General features: G+C 39.1%; 1 protein-coding gene across 2 annotated transcripts in view; it reads left to right on the plus strand.

Annotated features, from left to right (window-relative positions):
- The first annotated feature begins 7270 nt into the window (after positions 1 to 7270).
- Positions 7271 to 17505, plus strand: part of ches1 (checkpoint suppressor 1) — a 31932-nt gene continuing 21697 nt past the window's right edge. Inside the window, exon 1 of one of the 2 annotated variants that reach the window (XM_084433231.1) lies at positions 7271 to 7550. The gene's annotated coding sequence lies outside the window, so the exon portion shown is untranslated. Of the gene's footprint in view, positions 7551 to 7720; positions 7932 to 17505 lie in introns of those variants that run through there. The other variant, XM_084433232.1, reaches the window with a different exon arrangement.

The following is a 17505-nucleotide window of genomic DNA, read 5'->3' on the forward strand; positions in this document are numbered from 1 at the left end:
CAGGTCTTTAAGGGTCAGAATTCTAGCTGATAGACAGGTGTTCAAATACTTATTTGCAGCTGTATCATACAAATAAATAGTTAAAAAATCATATATTGTGATTTCTGGATTTTTTTTTTTTTAGATTATGTCTCTCACAGTGGACATGCACCTACGATGACAATTTCAGACCCCTCCATGATTTCCAAGTGGGAGAACTTGCAAAATAGCAGGGTGTTCAAATACTTATTTTCCTCACTGTATAAGTCCTGCTTCAGTTTAGAGTATGAATAGTTGTAATAAACTGCATTTAATTACAGCTCTCGCTGAAACTGTTCTGATGAAGGATCTCATATAAACTTGAACGATATTTAATTAGTGGCGTAAATAGCAGCGATGCTTCTGCCAGAGGGTGATGTCATTCCCACACAGGGAGAAGAAGAAGAAGAAGAGGCGGAGGGAAGCATCTTTTATTTATACAGTTATAACCTAACATTTAATGAGGAGTTAAAGCGATAGGCCTATATTAAGATTATGTGAAATAATCTTTCTTACCATTAGGACTAAAACCTCCTGACTGAAAGCTATAGGAAACCTAGCTCATTTTTCCCAGTTGATCTTCTTCCAACTTTTGATAGTAATTTGATCGCAATTAACACCAGCTGAGAGTTTAGCAAATAAAAAGGGGGGGAAACAAACAAACAAACAAACAAACAAACAGCAGATGAAATCAAGCTCCTCAATTATATGTCGGTGACCAGATTGGCTTGTTCATTACTCCTGCAATGCACATCTCAGCAGATGGAAGTCATCATTACTGAAACTTCTGCTCGAAGACCGACATCACACACACGCACGTTTCTTCCCTTCGCAAGCTCTGTTTGCTTTTCCTACCTCATTGACTTTGTTTATTGTTTGTCTCTCGGCACTGGGAGGCCTTTTTTAACGCACAATGCTGGAGCGCTCCAAATTGTTCTATTAAGTGGGTCATCATTTCCTATGGTCTCCTGAAAGACAAAAGAGCTTTTGTGCATCTCTTCCTGCAAGGCAAAAGCCCCCTGCCTCCATTCTCCTGTTGTATGCACGTTAGAAAGCGTTTCTGGAAAACAATCTAATGGCTAGGATTAATAAAGGAAGATAGTGAGGGGATTTGAATGCAGGGAGTGCACATGCACCCTCATTCATGAAAATGAATCGGATGGAAATGTTTTGGCACGAGCCGAGCTTGTCTGTATGCCACGGTGAATAAAGTCACATTCTGAGCGCGATCTGGTTTGAAGGTCTGAGTGTTTAAAATGGATATTTTTGGCCTGGAGCTTGAGTCTACGCCAGTGACTCAGCCCTGTAACTAATAAATGACGTAGGGTGCATGTGCTATCCAGGACACTTCTCTTCAGAGCAAGGAATGAAACGCAATTTGTGAATTTTCTTGCTTGCTTTCGAAGATACTGGAACTGCATGACTGTTATGGCTCTTTAGCATTTAAGCACGTAGGATCAACAACTTGTCCTGGAACGACATTGCTAACATTAACTAATCCCATCTTTTGGGTTAAGGTTATGCTTAGGAATCTTAGGATTCCCATCAACCTATATGCATTGTCCTCTCAGATTTTAAAGGTAGCTAATGGGCCTGTTTAAGATTAGGAATTGTTCCACATGTCCTACTTGGCTAAATTGCATTGATCAGCAAAATGTACTCCAGCTTTCTCTGATATTTTACACCATAACTTTTATTTTTGCAAACAAAATGCTGTGCACACATCTTTAGGACAGTGCAGCACTGGTTTCCTTTATCATCCATTTACTTAAGGCCCCTATATACTCATGGCAAAGTTCTTTTTTGTTCTTTGTTTTGGGGTGAAAAGAGGTATGTGCTGCATGCAAAAAAACAAAACAAATGACAGCGGTGATAGTAGCGATGTGGATGTTTGCACCGTCTGCAATTCAGCACTCCAGTTTAGTCACGTCACATTTATTTATATACCACTTTATTCAATAGTTTAAAAGCAAGCAGCTTTACATTATTTAACATGAAAAACAGTGTCTCTTTTTAATTAGAATTTCAACTTAATTTTCTTCCATAAAGCAGCTCTCCAGGGTGCTCATGTTTTTACTCGTGGACGTCCGACCTCAACGGACTCAACAGAAGAAATAAACTGGAGATGATTTCCATGTCAAAGAAGGCGGAGCCTCAGAGCCACACCTACCTATGACATCATCGCCAATGGTAGTTCAAAGGCGTTTACCAGTTGGAGCAAATCTTTCTGGAAAGTGTGCTTTGGCACGCTGTTTCGGACTCCCAGTTGTTTATTTTGGTTCAGGAACCACAGGTGGCCAGAAGAGTGTTCAATGGCAGTTGTTCTCTTTATTTGACTTAAAGTGACACAATATTAAAAATATATGTCTACTGGTAATATGACACTGCTGCTTGTTTTCAAACCTTTGCATTAACAGAAACTGGGAGCGTTTCTGGTTGTTTCATGTTTGGTGGTTTGCTAATAGGACATGGTCCCCTGGTTGAGAACCACTGTTGTAAGAGGTCTGCCAAAAAATTTGACAGAGAAAGGAATGCATTTTTTATTATTATGTATTTTTAGGAACATCTGAGTTAACCAAAAACTTTTCTGGAATGAAATTAAGTGTAAAAGAAAAGTTAAAAAATAAAAACAAATCTCAAATTCCATTTTTTTTCTATTTTTTACCAAATTCTGTGTTTTCAGTTTTCTGGACAAAATTTTAATGGCTTAATAAATTTTTAATAATCAAAAAGCATGTCTAATTAGTTAAATTCTTTTAATATTATTATCGTTTAAATTTTTTCTTTTTTTCTTTATTTATTTTTTTGTTGTGTATTTTCTGTTAATCAAATTAAGACATAAATACATAAAACATTAATTTATTTTGTAATCATTTGAAATTAAACTTTCTGTTAAAAAATTTAAACATGGAAGAATTTTTTTTTTATTCATTTTGAGAATTTATTATTATTATTAGTGTTTTAGTATTATTATTACATTGAGATGTATCTAAACTCTACTGTACAACAGTATATATTTCTGTCAAGTTAAACTGAACTTTTATTTTGACGGGTTGCAGTGAAGATCTTTGAACTTCTGTGTGTTTTATGATGAGGGTTAGTTTTTCTCATATGAAGGTGAAATGCTGCTGAAGTGACTCTCAGAGCGGCTCTAGATGAAGTTCATGCATTCATGATCATATAGTGAGGCTAAGGCTGAAAAAAAAAAACACAGAGAGCGTCACGCGTGCTTCAGTGTGTGTTTGTGTGTGTGGTAGACGAACCCGTGCGTCTGCGCCATTCATTCACACAGATACTCAGAACATGCAGGATTCGTATTTAAACAGTCTTTTTGCAGTTTAATGTTCACAGACACCGATATCGCGATTTTTTTCATTTAAGGTTACCTGCTTTGTGTTCATCAAAAATGTGACAAATTCTGTGAAATTCCACGTTATACAGTTAATTCCGTTTTTATAGATTCCGAAAATTGTTGGATAATTTTTGTTCTTTTGTCTTATCAAAATTCTGAATGACATAAGCGTGAGAAAACGATGACAGAATTTTGATTTTTGGGTGAGCTTTTCCTTTAAGGCTCTTGCCTTTTTAAAGACCTTGATTTGTCCTACAGTCCATGAAACCATTTCATGGGGTCTTTAAATCAAGCCCACAGTTCACTGCTTCGCTCTGTGTGACCACAGTATTTCTACAATAAATGTGTTAGGAAGCAACTCATAATTTGAACCTCTGTAATGGTCTGAGTGAGTGCTTTTAAAGGACAAATTTATGTCACACTGGCATGTAAAGCTTTGGTTATGCCTGTGAGTGTGGCTCTATTACATTATATGATAAATTCTACTATGCCGTTCTATTTATACACAGTACTTAAAACCCTACAGATGCACTTTAGATAAAAATCAAGTCAGTTTCCCCAAAGGACCGGTCACTCTCTACCAGATAATCTGATTACTTTTGTGTCCTGTGTGTTTTCAGATGGTTTGGCTTTCAATAGCACGCGTCGGTGAGGAGGAGCTGCCCAGCGGGTGTGTGAGCTACGACTACAGTAAGTCAGTGATGTGTGTCCGCTGTGTGGTATGTGGACAGGCATGTGGGCATTGACACGGTGGTTCCTCCCCTCCATCTGATTAATGGCCCGGTGAGAAAGCAGCCACCTCAGGCCTGAAAGGCCTCTCAGACTTTCCAAAATAAACAACTCCTGCTCTCTGGATTACTATCGATCCGAGCCGCCGCTGAAGACGAGCGTGCAAGGGCGAGATCTCTTTCCCCCTCTTTTTGCTTTCCCTGTAATCTTCCTTTCTCTCACTTTATCTCCAACCTTTCAATCAATCACTCAGACAATCATCTTGCCTTTCACCCTGCAATTGTGGCTCACCTGGAGTTGATGTCTTTGTCTTTTTTTTTTTTTTTTGGAGGTTAACCTTTTATTTATGTGACGTACGTTGTGCTTAACAACTGTAAAAGCATTTAAAACCCACTGAAAAGAAGTATGACTGCCAGAGGAGGGATAATGTTATTAATGTCAGAGATCTACAGTGCCCTTGGTATCTTCTCAGCAGATTGGTATTTCGTCTTCTGTTGAAGCCTGTTATTACAGTCTCCTGAGAAACGCAGAAATGCAGCGCACAGAGAGGCCTATTTCATGCTCGGAGTTCAAAATATGCAGTGTTTTTCTACCCATTCCTTGCATATTTCCCCCCAGCCAGTGTCTGAGTGGTCAGTTGCCTGCCATCGTCTCGCATAGACGGGTTTTTGACAGTCTGCATGAGGTCTGGTTCACTTTGCAGATTATTCTGGCCTCCCACTTAAACGAGAAATGGCTGTCTATAATGCAAACCAGTAACAGTTTGTTTTGGTTGTATGTGCCAGTTAGGGACGGGTAAGGTTGAAATACCCTAATACTATGTAAATGATGGTACAAGTTTCAGATTTGCTAGCTAGAAAACTGTCCCGATTAAAGGGATACTCCACTTTTTTTGGAAATAGGCTCATTTTACAACTCCCCCAGAGTTAAACAGTTGAGTTTTACCGTTTTCGAATCCATTCAGCCGAACTCCGGGTCTGGCGGTACCACTTTTAGCATAGCTTAGCGTAGATCATTGAATCGGACAAGACCATTAGCATCTCTCTCAAAAAAATGACCAAAAAGTGTCGATATTTTTCCTATTTAGAACTTGACTCTTCTGTAGTTACATCGTGTACTAAGAACGACGGAAAATGTAAAGTTGCGATTTTCTAGGCTGATATGGCTAGCAACTATACTCTCATTCCTGCGTAATAATCAAGAAACTTTGCTGCCGTACCATGAGTGCAGCAGGCGTAATGATATGACACAGCGCCTGAAAATAGTCCCCAGCTCTGTAACTTCCAACGTGACCGGGACTAAGTTTGTCTAACCTATTAGACCTATTTTCAGGCGCTGTGTCATATCATTACGCCTGCTGGACTGCTGCTGAAGTGACTCTCAAAGCGGCTCTAGATGAAGTTCATGCATTCATGATCATATAGTGAGGCTAAGGCTGAAAAAAAAACACAGAGAGCGTCACGCGTGCTTCAGTGTGTGTTTGTGTGTGTGGTAGACGAACCCGTGCGTCTGCGCCATTCATTCACACAGATACTCAGAACATGCAGGATTCGTATTTAAACAGTCTTTTTGCAGTTTAATGTTCACAGACACCGATATCGCGATTTTTTTCATTTAAGGTTAAATGGTAACTTTTATACCATTGGTACGGCAGCAAAGTTTCTTGATTATTACGCAGGAATGAGAGTATAGTTCCTAGCCATATCAGCCTAGAAAATCGCAACTTTACATTTTCCGTCGGTCTTAGTACACGATGTAACTACAGAAGAGTCAAGTTTTAAATAGGAAAAATATCAAAACTCTTTGGTCATTTTTTTGCGAGAGATGCTAATGGTCTTGTCCGATTCAATGATCTATGCTAAGCTATGCTAAAAGTGGTACCGCCAGACCCGGAGATCGGCTGAATGGATTCGAAAACGGTAAAACTCAACTGTTTAACTCTGGGGGAGTTGTAAAATGAGCCTATTTCCAAAAAAAGTGGAGTATCCCTTTAAATGTTCACAGACACCGATATCGCGATTTTTTTCATTTAAGGTTAAATGGTAACTTTTATACCATTGGTACGGCAGCAAAGTTTCTTGATTATTACGCAGGAATGAGAGTATAGTTCCTAGCCATATCAGCCTAGAAAATCGCAACTTTACATTTTCCGTCGGTCTTAGTACACGATGTAACTACAGAAGAGTCAAGTTTTAAATAGGAAAAATATCAAAACTCTTTGGTCATTTTTTTGCGAGAGATGCTAATGGTCTTGTCCGATTCAATGATCTATGCTAAGCTATGCTAAAAGTGGTACCGCCAGACCCGGAGATCGGCTGAATGGATTCGAAAACGGTAAAACTCAACTGTTTAACTCTGGGGGAGTTGTAAAATGAGCCTATTTCCAAAAAAAGTGGAGTATCCCTTTAAAGTGAAATGTGCAAATGGATGTAAAGTTTTGATTGCGGCATTACATTTAGATGATCTCACCTTGCGTCAGATTTCTTTTTACTCGTTTTCTATACTGTCAAGATTTACTAAAGACACGCAGTGAAATATTAGCGCTGAAAAGGCGTGAACAGGGCTATTTTTGAGGCTGATCTTATTGCATATGCATTTTTTGGAGTTTCCCTTTCAGACGCTAAATTTATGGGAGGAGAGTGTTTAAATGAATCACGCAAGGTAATTTACAAAGGTTTGCGCTCGTCAATGTACTGATGTTGTACTACATTGCGTTGGTCATTATGAAAATGACTCCGTCTGTGTTCTTTCATCAGTAGTCAGTAGATCACGTGTAGAACTTTACACTCCCATCTGCGCTTTTTTGGAAATGCGTTCTCACGCTAATTTGCCCTGTTTAGTTCATCTGCCCCAAAGATGTGTTGGGATTAGTGTAGACCCGGGCTGGGCAACTCTGGTCCTCGAGATCCATTTTCTTCAACCCTGATCAAACTCCCCTTCCTAGCTTTCTAGCAATCCTGAAGATCTTGATTAGCTTGTTCAAGTGTGTCTCTTTAGGGTTGGAGCTATAAAAAAAGAAAAGGATCTCAAGGGTCAGAGATGCCTACCCCTGGTTTAGACGTAGCCTAATCGTCCTCAAATCGTCTTGAATCCCCTAGTCCCGGCATGCTAATGGTTATGCCACCTGCAGCCTCTGTAGTGACTCTGGCGAGCAGGGCTTCCCCCTGAGCCACAGACAATGGCATCTTTGAGAGCACCCGATGAGCACTAGGACCCAGAGAGCGCTGCATTTTCTTCCAGGGGTTGCCTAAGCCTCAGCGCACACACCCCTGCTTAGGAAAACTGAGATAGGAAAAGAGAGAGGGTGAGACTAGAGGAACGCAGCTCTGTTGTTGTGGTCACTCCAAGAACACTGCTCTGGCAGAAATGAAGTGCAGGAACTGACCCGCTGCCGTCGGGAGGAGAGGAATACATGTGGAAGGGCTTATTCAGAGTGGATCGGGATTAAAAGGTGACTCAATTTGTTGCTCTGTAGGGCACGCACGCTTTTATGAGTGTGTTTATGGTAGAGGCTTCAACAAAAGGAGGCTGGAGTGTGTTTGGGAGTGTAGGGATGGTCTTCACATGCGTCTTCAGAGGGATTGTGGAAATGAGTCATCGCTGTGCACGAGGGGAATACTTGTGTGTGTATGTGTGTGTTTGTGTGTACGTGTTTGGGGTGCTTTTCCTGTCTGGGAGGAAAGACAGCACTGGTTTTAGGGGGAAAAGTGCGCAAGGCTGATCCGTTCCATGCAAATTCAGGAGAGAATGGCATGAGACAAAAGTTTGCTGTGGATTTGAGAGGAAACGCCACAGCTTCGTCATTAACTTCTCATCTGTTTTGGAAGCTCAGGTTTGTATCTGGAGCGCTTCTGTGGGGAAGACAGGTTTACCACAGACTGCTTGTGATCTCTGCGATAGCCCGGACAGATGGTGGTAGGCGTGTGTGTGCGTGCGTGTATGTGTGGTATGTTGTGTCTGTCAGGCGGAAAACTAGTTAAGAGAGGCAGATCTGATGAGGACCACAGCAACAGCAGAAAGACGCCTCGGTCTGACTGGCTCAACACAGCTGATTGTAGCCTACACATGAACGCTGTTCGCTTAATCGCGCTGCCACGTGTGCGTGCAATGCATTTGTGTTTGAGTGTATTAATCTGCGTGCGAGTGTGTGGAGTCTGTTTACACACCGCGTTCAGTTTAGGGAAGCACATTTGGTTTCTTGGGTGATTGTATCAGAGTGTTAAGATTGTTTTACCATTTTTGGTATTACAGCTATTTTGCTGTAATCTTTCTGAAATGTATTTGTGAGTGTGTGTGTGTGTGTGTTTGGGTCAAATCTCCCTACAAGGACAGTATATCAGCTACAATGTGAGGACAGCAGTCCAATAACCCACTTTCATGTCTTTCCAAACCTGTATGACTTACTGACTTCTGCAGAATGCAAAGATATTTTGAAGAATGTTTGTAAACAAACCATTTTGGATACCATTGACAGTGCATAAAAAAAAACAAAAAAAAAACATGAGACATTTTTCAATCTTCAGTAGAGAAACCTCGCTCTAAGCGATTCTACACTGTAAAAAAATATTTTTGGTAAACTAAACTTAATTTACCAGCGTTTATCCAATTGATTTGTCCAATGTATTTCAACTGACAAAATTAAAGTTATCTCAACTTTTGGGAGTATTTGAAACTCAAAAAAGGCCATGCAAAAAAGAAACGAAATATGAGTTGAGTTTTTGTTTTTACAGTGTAGAGTGAGAGAAAACACAGATTTTCCAGTTTTTAAAAACCTCCTTAAGCTTCAACCAAAATCTCTGTTTCCACTCTTTACCGCTCACGTACTCTCGACCCACAGACAATTGGAGTGATGCAAACAGTGAAATGCAGTTATACAAAATAACAGCACTCTTGGATATATATATATAAATTGTTATTTAAAACAATATAAATATTAACTAAAAATATAGAAAACGTAAACAGAGCTAGTTACCACCATTTCTCATTTCCGTTTAGTTAAGAATGAAGTAAATAAAATTACTAATAAATAAACGAAGTAAAAACTAGATAGATATATTTTTTTTAAAACTAATACAAATTATGAAAACAACAAAATTACTAAAACTAAAATTAAAGTGAAAACAGAAAATAAAAATAAACTCTAATTCAGATATTTAACTAAAAGTATAATATCAATGACACTAAAATAACACTGATCAGTATTTTTGTCTTGTTTTCCTATCAAAGTATCTAAGCATCATTATCAACTCTTATTTATTCAAGCATTAATAGCATTCAAATGTGTATTCATGTTTAATCATATAATCATAGTTTATTCATAGTGAGGTTGATACTAAATAAACTATATATTCTCTGAAAACAAGCATAATGTAATTTTGCTTCCCATGTAAATGTGTCTTGATACACTATTTTTCTTGATTTAAAGTTGTTTATATATATATATATATATATATATATATATATATATATATATATACACATACATACATACACATACATATACACACAGGAAACAAATCAATTTATACACACTATACAACAAAATGCAATTCACTTTATGATGCAGAATATAACACTATGTAAATATAGAACAATGTGTAAAGTCCCAGCATGGTGAAGATCATACTGGTATGTGAGTCCAGTTTGTCTAAAGATACTAAAAAATGAGTGTCAAACACCATAAAAAAAAGTGTGACTGTGCTGATTATGATGTCATGCCCCAATATAATGAGTCTCAGGCCAAAAAATCATCCGTACTAATGTGAGAACAGCCAGAACACTCTGTTTTCTTCTCTTTGTCCTTGAACTTGTTTCAGAGAAAAGAGCAAAGCGAGGATTGAGAGGGGTGTTTAGTTTCAGGGGCTGATGTCATGACTCATGATGTCATGCTGTAGTCTGACTGATTGCTCTGCAGCTCTGCCTTTGATTGGTCCATGGCCGCTTTTGGCCGTGTGAGTCAGTGACTTGATTTTATTTTTATTTTTCATAAATATTTACTGGCCGGTTGCTGGCGAAAGCGGTTGGCACCGTGTTTGTCTTTGTGTAGTAAGGCGGCTGTGTATTTTAAGCATGTAGAGCACTGTGTAAGTATGTCTTCTTGTCCAAGCGAACCCTCAGTCAGCAGGAGATTGTAATGATTAGCTGTGGTTATCTTTACTACTGGAACATGCAGCAGTAAAAGCCCAGATTTCATGTGCATATAGCGTCTCTGAGTGATGATGTCATGCCTTTGTGACTCATTAGAGATTTATCATCTTCACCAATGGGCCATTATGTCATTTTCTAAAATGGTATAAACAGGGTCTGTTTATTCTCAAAATCAAGTTATTAGTGGTGCTTGCTTAGGCCATAACTATTATTATTATTATTGCTGTGTGTGTGTGTGTTATTTATATACTACTATAGTATTTATTCATACTTTAATTAGCTTTTATTTATTCAGTATTTATTTTTATTTAATATTTATGTTTTATTTCAAATAATAAAAATGATTTGTAATAAAGTTTTAGTTCACAATAACAACATTGGCTTTTATGTGACCTTGAAACAGAACTTGCGTGCGCTTTACCGCCACAATAATTGGCCTCATATTTTGGATTTATGTGCTTGTGTTATTGTCCTGGAAACCATATGAAAGCTGAAAAATTACTTCACTGCATTCCTTCTCTCTTCCTCCACTTTTTCCCCTCTTCCGTCTCTCTTGTGCACTGTAAAAGTGAAAGTGTCAGCTCGCTTACAGAATGGGTCTGGATGATCCTTCAGACTTGAAGAAACCTCATGGGTCAAAGAACAGCCTGAGCTGAACATTTCAGATTTAAGATCTTATATTATTTAAGCTGAAGTGTCATTTTTTTTTTTTATATATAAAATACTGTCTCCTATCCCACATCCCAATGTGCAAAGTCATCTACATGTAAGCTATTCATAGGATGATTTCTCTGAAAAGTCAAATGTTTACTTTACCATTTGGTAATGGTGTGAAAATCAGTGTGAATTTGCCTTTTGTTTTATCTCTGTAAAAGTGAAACGTCATGAACGTACAATTTAATTTTACCCATCATGAATTTATTGCATTTATCATGCTAAATTGCCTAAGCAATGCCTAAATAGCTATTTCGCTAATGGTTACTGTTAACCAATAGCCCACATGACTATGATGATGTCAGTGAATAGATAAAGTTGAGTGCGAAAAAATTATATAATAATATAATAAAAATAATAATATAATAAAAAATATATAGTAAAAAATAGTTTTTTTATACATATGTATGTGTGTATATGTATATGAGAGAGAGAGAGAGAGAGAGAGAGAGAGAGAGACACACACATACACACTGTTCAGGTAAGCTACTTTTAAAAGTAATGAGTTACAATATTACTCCTTTAAAAGTAACTAATTGCGTTACTTTTTATGGAAAGTAATGTGTACTTTTGCGTTACTTTTTCTCAACTGGGAAAAAGTAACAACGTAACAACAAAAAAGTTTTGTTTTTGGCAAATGTAAAGGCCCTTCCACACCAAAAGTGAGATGGATAGCCTAAGCCTCAGGCTGAAGGAAATGCAAATTCACATCTGTACAGTAAAGAGCGCAGCTCAACTAAATATTTCAGCTGTGCTGTTGTTCTGGATTGCAGAATAATAGGACACAAGAGAAGAAATTTCAACACTCTTCAGCAATAAAAACAACAAAAAAACAAAACCCAAATGTGCTATAATTTGTGCTTATTAGTATGGTTGAATTGGATCATTGAAGGTCAGCAGCAAAGACATTTGTTAATGAAGTGAGATTAAATACATAAAGGATATGTGTTATTTAACATATTTTATTATTGCAGGGTTGTGTAATATTCTGAGTTTGCATTTCACTGCTTTTATTCATTTTGAGGAATACTGAATCTGTTTTTGTGCAAATGAGATGAGTAAATGCATGCATTTAGTCTCCCATCATGCTCACAAAGCGCACACTTTTCTGGTTTGCTGAACAACTTTTACGAAAATCACCGCAAGTTAACGTAAGATCTTTTGCTCATCAGACAGCAAATCAGATAAGAGAAATAAGAGAGTTCCAGACCAGTAGCCTAACATTCATTATGTGTAAACAGCTGTACTAGTAATACATGCAGTGCAGTCACAGTGACTTAAGTCACACTATAGGAATGTATAGGTGGGGTAATGTGAAGTAATCTGCAGTCATAGGATTCATTCATGCTTTTTGATGTCAGCTTATGGTTATACACTGTTCTGTCATTATGGACTCCTGGAATTAGCCTTGGCCACTCTCTAGTTCCTCCACTGACTATCATTGATCATTTTGTTTTTTACTTTAGTGTCACATTAGTCCGTGGACAGTTAGTCAGTTGTTTTCTGATCTCAGGTTCACTCTGATTATTTCCAGCACAAACTTTGACACAAGAACAATCATTTCCACTGACAAAAATAAAATCAGACATATGGATCTAAATGACTTTTCTCCCCCTTGATACGGAGTCTATCATTGCCCATGCACTGATTACATTACTGGGTAGATGCACAGCTTATCCAGGTTTTGATATCTGTTTCCCAGATCTCCATATCTCAAGCAAGAAGAGCTGTCTTTCAGATCTCATATGTGGACGATCCACATCTATCCAGTCACATTTTCATGAGCTTGTCCCTCTGCACTTCAGCGTCTCCCTCCGCTCTGCCTGGACCATGCGTGGGCCTGTTCTTTGGCAATGCAAAGGGGAAAAATACCTTCCTGTATGATGTCAGGGCTTAAACACCAGAGCAAAGCATAACACAGTCTGAGAGAGGCTCTAAACTCACTCCCTACGAACAACAGCAGGAATGAGGATCATCTTTTTTTCAATGTCGCCACTTAAGAGCAGCTCGGCGTTCATACCTTAATAGTCCTTTGGGCCGAAGCTGTGGCCGCTCCATTCATAGCGCTGGTCATCTGAGAACTGGCTTCTGATCGGGCCTGAATGAACAGCTGTGGTGGTCATGAGTGCGCTGTGGGTCTTGTTTCTCCTGTCTGAAATGTTACGAAAAAGCCCTTGCGTATATGCAGTATAAACATAGTATGGCCGTATACGAGTGTTTTGGGTATATAATGAATAATTGAATAAGTCTACATTCATACTTATTTCTTCGCTGGCGTAAACCGACTTAAGTGCTTTTAGAGCGTTGTGACAAGTTGTCAAGAGTTTGGAGAGAGGTGACTAGTGACAGCAAGAATGTAGTGCCGTTTGTAGACCGAGAAACTTAGCTTGTGGTGTGCTTGTGGATAGTTTTATTTGGAGTGGAGATTCTGTATAATGAGAAACATTACTTGTATAGGCTATAGGCTATATGCTATAGTTATTGGCTCAGTCAGGACAATAATCTGTTTAATAGGGACAGTAATCACTGGTCAATGTTTTTTATATATATGTATATGACACATGTGTATGTGTCAATGTGGTGTTTTTAATATGCTTTAAAACCATGTGCAAATTGATCAGTCAACACCATTGCTGAGTATTTCTCCTTAAAACTGCAGTGAAAAAAATACACTATTTATTTCCTTATTTTATTTATTTATTTATTTATTTTTTTTGCATAATCCTTAAAGTAGTCATTTTGCAGATGCTTTTAGCTAAAGTGGCTTAAAGTGCACTTAAAACAATCCCCCTGGACAATAGTGATGGGTCAGGGGTCACACTCAAGGGTTCAAAGTTCGCTTACTTAGCACTTGCAGTGACCTTCAGCTGTTTGATGCTTTAACGATTCCATTATGGAAGGAGAAAACATCTTTTTCTATTAATGACCATTCAAAGGTATTTCAAGTCACTTACTCCGTGGGCTGAGCACCTGCCCTTGAGGCAGATGGGAATGCTAACGCATATCTCTTTGCGTGTATTCTAGACCTCCTCGGTCTTGATCCCAGCGCTGAACTTTTATTCTTGGACAGAATAACAGGTCAATTATTCTTGAGAAGCTGTTATTGAGGAAAGCTCCTCTTTTGTCCCCTTATCGTGATGATTAAGTGCCCAAGACTATAATGTGAGGGACCCTTATGAAGAGCGGACGCGGAGTAGGAAGTGGCGAGCTGAGATTGTGTGCTGTGGTTGGACGCAGACGTGCTGACTCCTTGGATTCATGCTCTGAATACACTCAGAGGAATCAGGTTTTCACAAAAGTGTGCAGCTCACACTTTGAACATCTGAGTTGATTTATCACCATGCCCAGTATTATATATTATAAATATGGCAAAAGGGTTGCGTACTGGTCATAGTCTAGTTCTCTGTGATGTAAATCAGTATATTGCAAATAATAGTTCAGGCACTAGCAAGGGCCTTAATCCACTACCCAACTACCTAAATTAGAAACTTGCTATTCATAGAAAAGGTCGGTGTATGTGAATTGTTTTTACGAGAAAATGTGTCATGTCATTTACCCACCTGACTCATTACACCAACCTGTGTATAACACACCATGACCGATATCGTTCTGATAACGTTTGTTCCGTTTATTGTCCATCATGTAGCGTTTAAATCCAGTCCCTGGGAAAGTGCACTTACCGTATACTACTGAACTAGGAAGTGGACTGAAATGCACTGCCGGTGGATGCGAACGGGTTTGTTTGAACAAACTGACATGACAAGGACGCCAGGGACTGCGGTCGTCTTGCGGAAGCAGGCAAATTTGATGAACCGCAGAAGTGTATGGTGTTTCGAGTTCGGCAGATCACAAAGGGCACGTTTGATGAATATGTATCTGGTGCTAGACTGTCAGCTCTCACGGTCCCCGTCTCATCTTCCTCTTCCACTCCTCCTCTTGTCCTTTGTGCTCAGATCCGTGGATGCACGGTCTCACCCTAGAGCTTCTGTCTAATCATGGTACCATCATCCCTCAGTCACGTTACCCTAGCAGGGCCTGTCAAACAGCATATGCTGGAGGACGCGTTGACTTTGAAATGCTGCTAATGACTAGAGGATGTTCTTTTTTTCTCTCGGTCCTGATGGTCAAGGGCCAGGAAAGAGTTGGGTAACAACGCTGGGTTGCTAGTCCTCGGTGGCAGGGACAAACTTCAGGCTGATGGCGAGCAGCCCGTCCTCCTGTTTGCTGGAGATAAGTGGTGATGCCACAGGGCTGAAGTTTTTGTGGGTAGTGTCTTTAAACACTGGCTGCTTCAGTTTTTTAACCACCCCAAATCCAAATATCGGACTTGGAATGGAAAGCTTAGTGGTTCTGTAAACACTTTCACTTCCTCTTGCCCCTGTTATGCTGTTTTAAAGGTTCCTATTTTTGTTTTGGAGGTCTCCTATAGTTTAATATGTATCCAAGGTCAAAAACACTTTAATTTTCTCATAATATACATTGCAGCATCACCTCTTTTCTTACAGTATATCCCCTTTCACACAGAGATTCCTGAAAATACACGGATCGTTTGATTTTTGGTTCATTCACACTGCCAGTGATTTTCCGTAATCTGTGAGTGCGTTCACAAACATCCCGTAAAGATCCCGTAAAGACACGTGGCGTCAGGATTTCAATGCAATGGCACGTGCGTTAGGGTTGTCAAAATGGCTGAAAAGTTCAATTCGAATTTCTTTCTTAAATATTAGCAAAATTCGAATTATATTCGAATTCTAAAGGCATTACTTAAAGTTAGAGGAAAAAAAGGACTGTATTGTCTTCTATGCCCACAAGAGGGCGCAAGCGAACGCAATAAACAAATATAAACTAAATCAAGCATTGCATCTTTTATTGAAATAAAATGACATTCACTTTTTAAAGTGCATTGACTTTTCAAACAATTGTTCTTAAATAAAATATAATTTCCTTAATGACAATTTGCATGCAAGAACAATTAGGCTACAATAGTGCATAAAACTGTGTTCAAGCATCAGTAACTGAGAAAACACTCTTCAACAGACCACGTAAAGAACAACATCAACACAAAATAGCAAACTGCCATTCAGAAACTCACAACATCTACATATTGTTCGTCAAAAACACCAGAAGCTCAACTTGGTCTGCAGCGAGTGGTGAGCGCTTTTTGTTGACAATGTTTCCAGCTGATGAAAACGCTCAGTTCTGACCGGTGCCAGGTGTGGTCAAGTATGTCTTTGCCAGCCGCGCAATATGTGCATACATACCGCACGATTTTTGCCACCAACCGAGAGGGGTTTCGGCAGGAAGCCTTTTCTCACCATTTATCAAATAAACAACGCCACCGCACTGTGTACTACTGTATAACCGAGTCAGTTATCTCTTGACACACCAAAAATTCAAATGCAAATTTTTTTAAATATATATTCTTATTCGAGAAATTCGAAACATTTCGACAGCCCTAACTTGCGTCATCACTACGACACACCCCTTACGGCATTGGCCCTGGCTTTTGTTCACACAGGGCATGTTCCGGGACTGATCCCGGCAATGTTACTAGGTCCCCATCCCGGCATCAATCCCGGGACGTGTTTACGTTCACACAGAAGGCACTCTTGCAATTTTATGGCAATTTCCATGGATCAACGCGCTGTGAAAGGGGCTCATCTAAGACGGCTCGATCAAGGATTCAGTCTCTCTAAACCCCTCTTTTCTGAGAGCTTGCTCTGCTCTGATTGGTCAGATGGCCCAGTCTGTTGTGATTGGTCTACCGCTTACAGCATGTGTTGGAAACAAAATGATTACCGTATCTGAATTTCAGCTCCGGAGTCTTCCTCAGCACTTGATATACAGTGATATGAACAGTAACTATGGCATTGGTTTTACTGTATCAATTCAAGTTTGATAATGAAACATTTGGAAGAAGTAGCTGATCAACCTGAACTACCATCACAAGCACATGTGCAGAACAAAAACAACATCTTCTCGACATGTCGCCAACAAAAACCAAACATGTCCTGTCCTCAGCTACTATTACAGTGTTTAAGGGGCAAAGTAGATGTTGTTTGTATGCAGCCAATGAAGACCATGCTGGCATTATGCAAATTTGTTAAATTGTTATGTACAGTGAGGAAAATAAGTATTTGAACACCCTGCTATTTTGCAAGTTCTCCCACTTAGATATCATGGAGGGGTCTGAAATTGTCATCGTAGGTGCATGTCCACTGTGAGAGACCATAATCTAAAAAAAAACATCCAGAAATCACAATGTATGATTTTTTAACTATTTATTTGTATGATACAGCTGCAAATAAGTATTTGAACACCTGAGAAAATCAATGTTAATATTTGTTACAGTAGCCTTTGTTTGCAATTACAGAGGTCAAACGTTTCCTGTAGTTTTTCACCAGGTTTGCACACACTGCAGGAGGGATTTTGGCCCACTCCTCCACACAGATCTTCTCTAGATCAGTCAGGTTTCTGGGCTGTCGCTGAGAAACACGGAGTTTGAGCTCCCTCCAAAGATTCTCTGGAGACTGGCTAGGCCACGC

The sequence above is a fragment of the Rutilus rutilus genome, assembly GCF_951802725.1.
Source record: "Rutilus rutilus genome assembly, chromosome: 15".
NCBI classification, from domain to species: Eukaryota; Metazoa; Chordata; class Actinopteri; order Cypriniformes; family Leuciscidae; genus Rutilus; species Rutilus rutilus.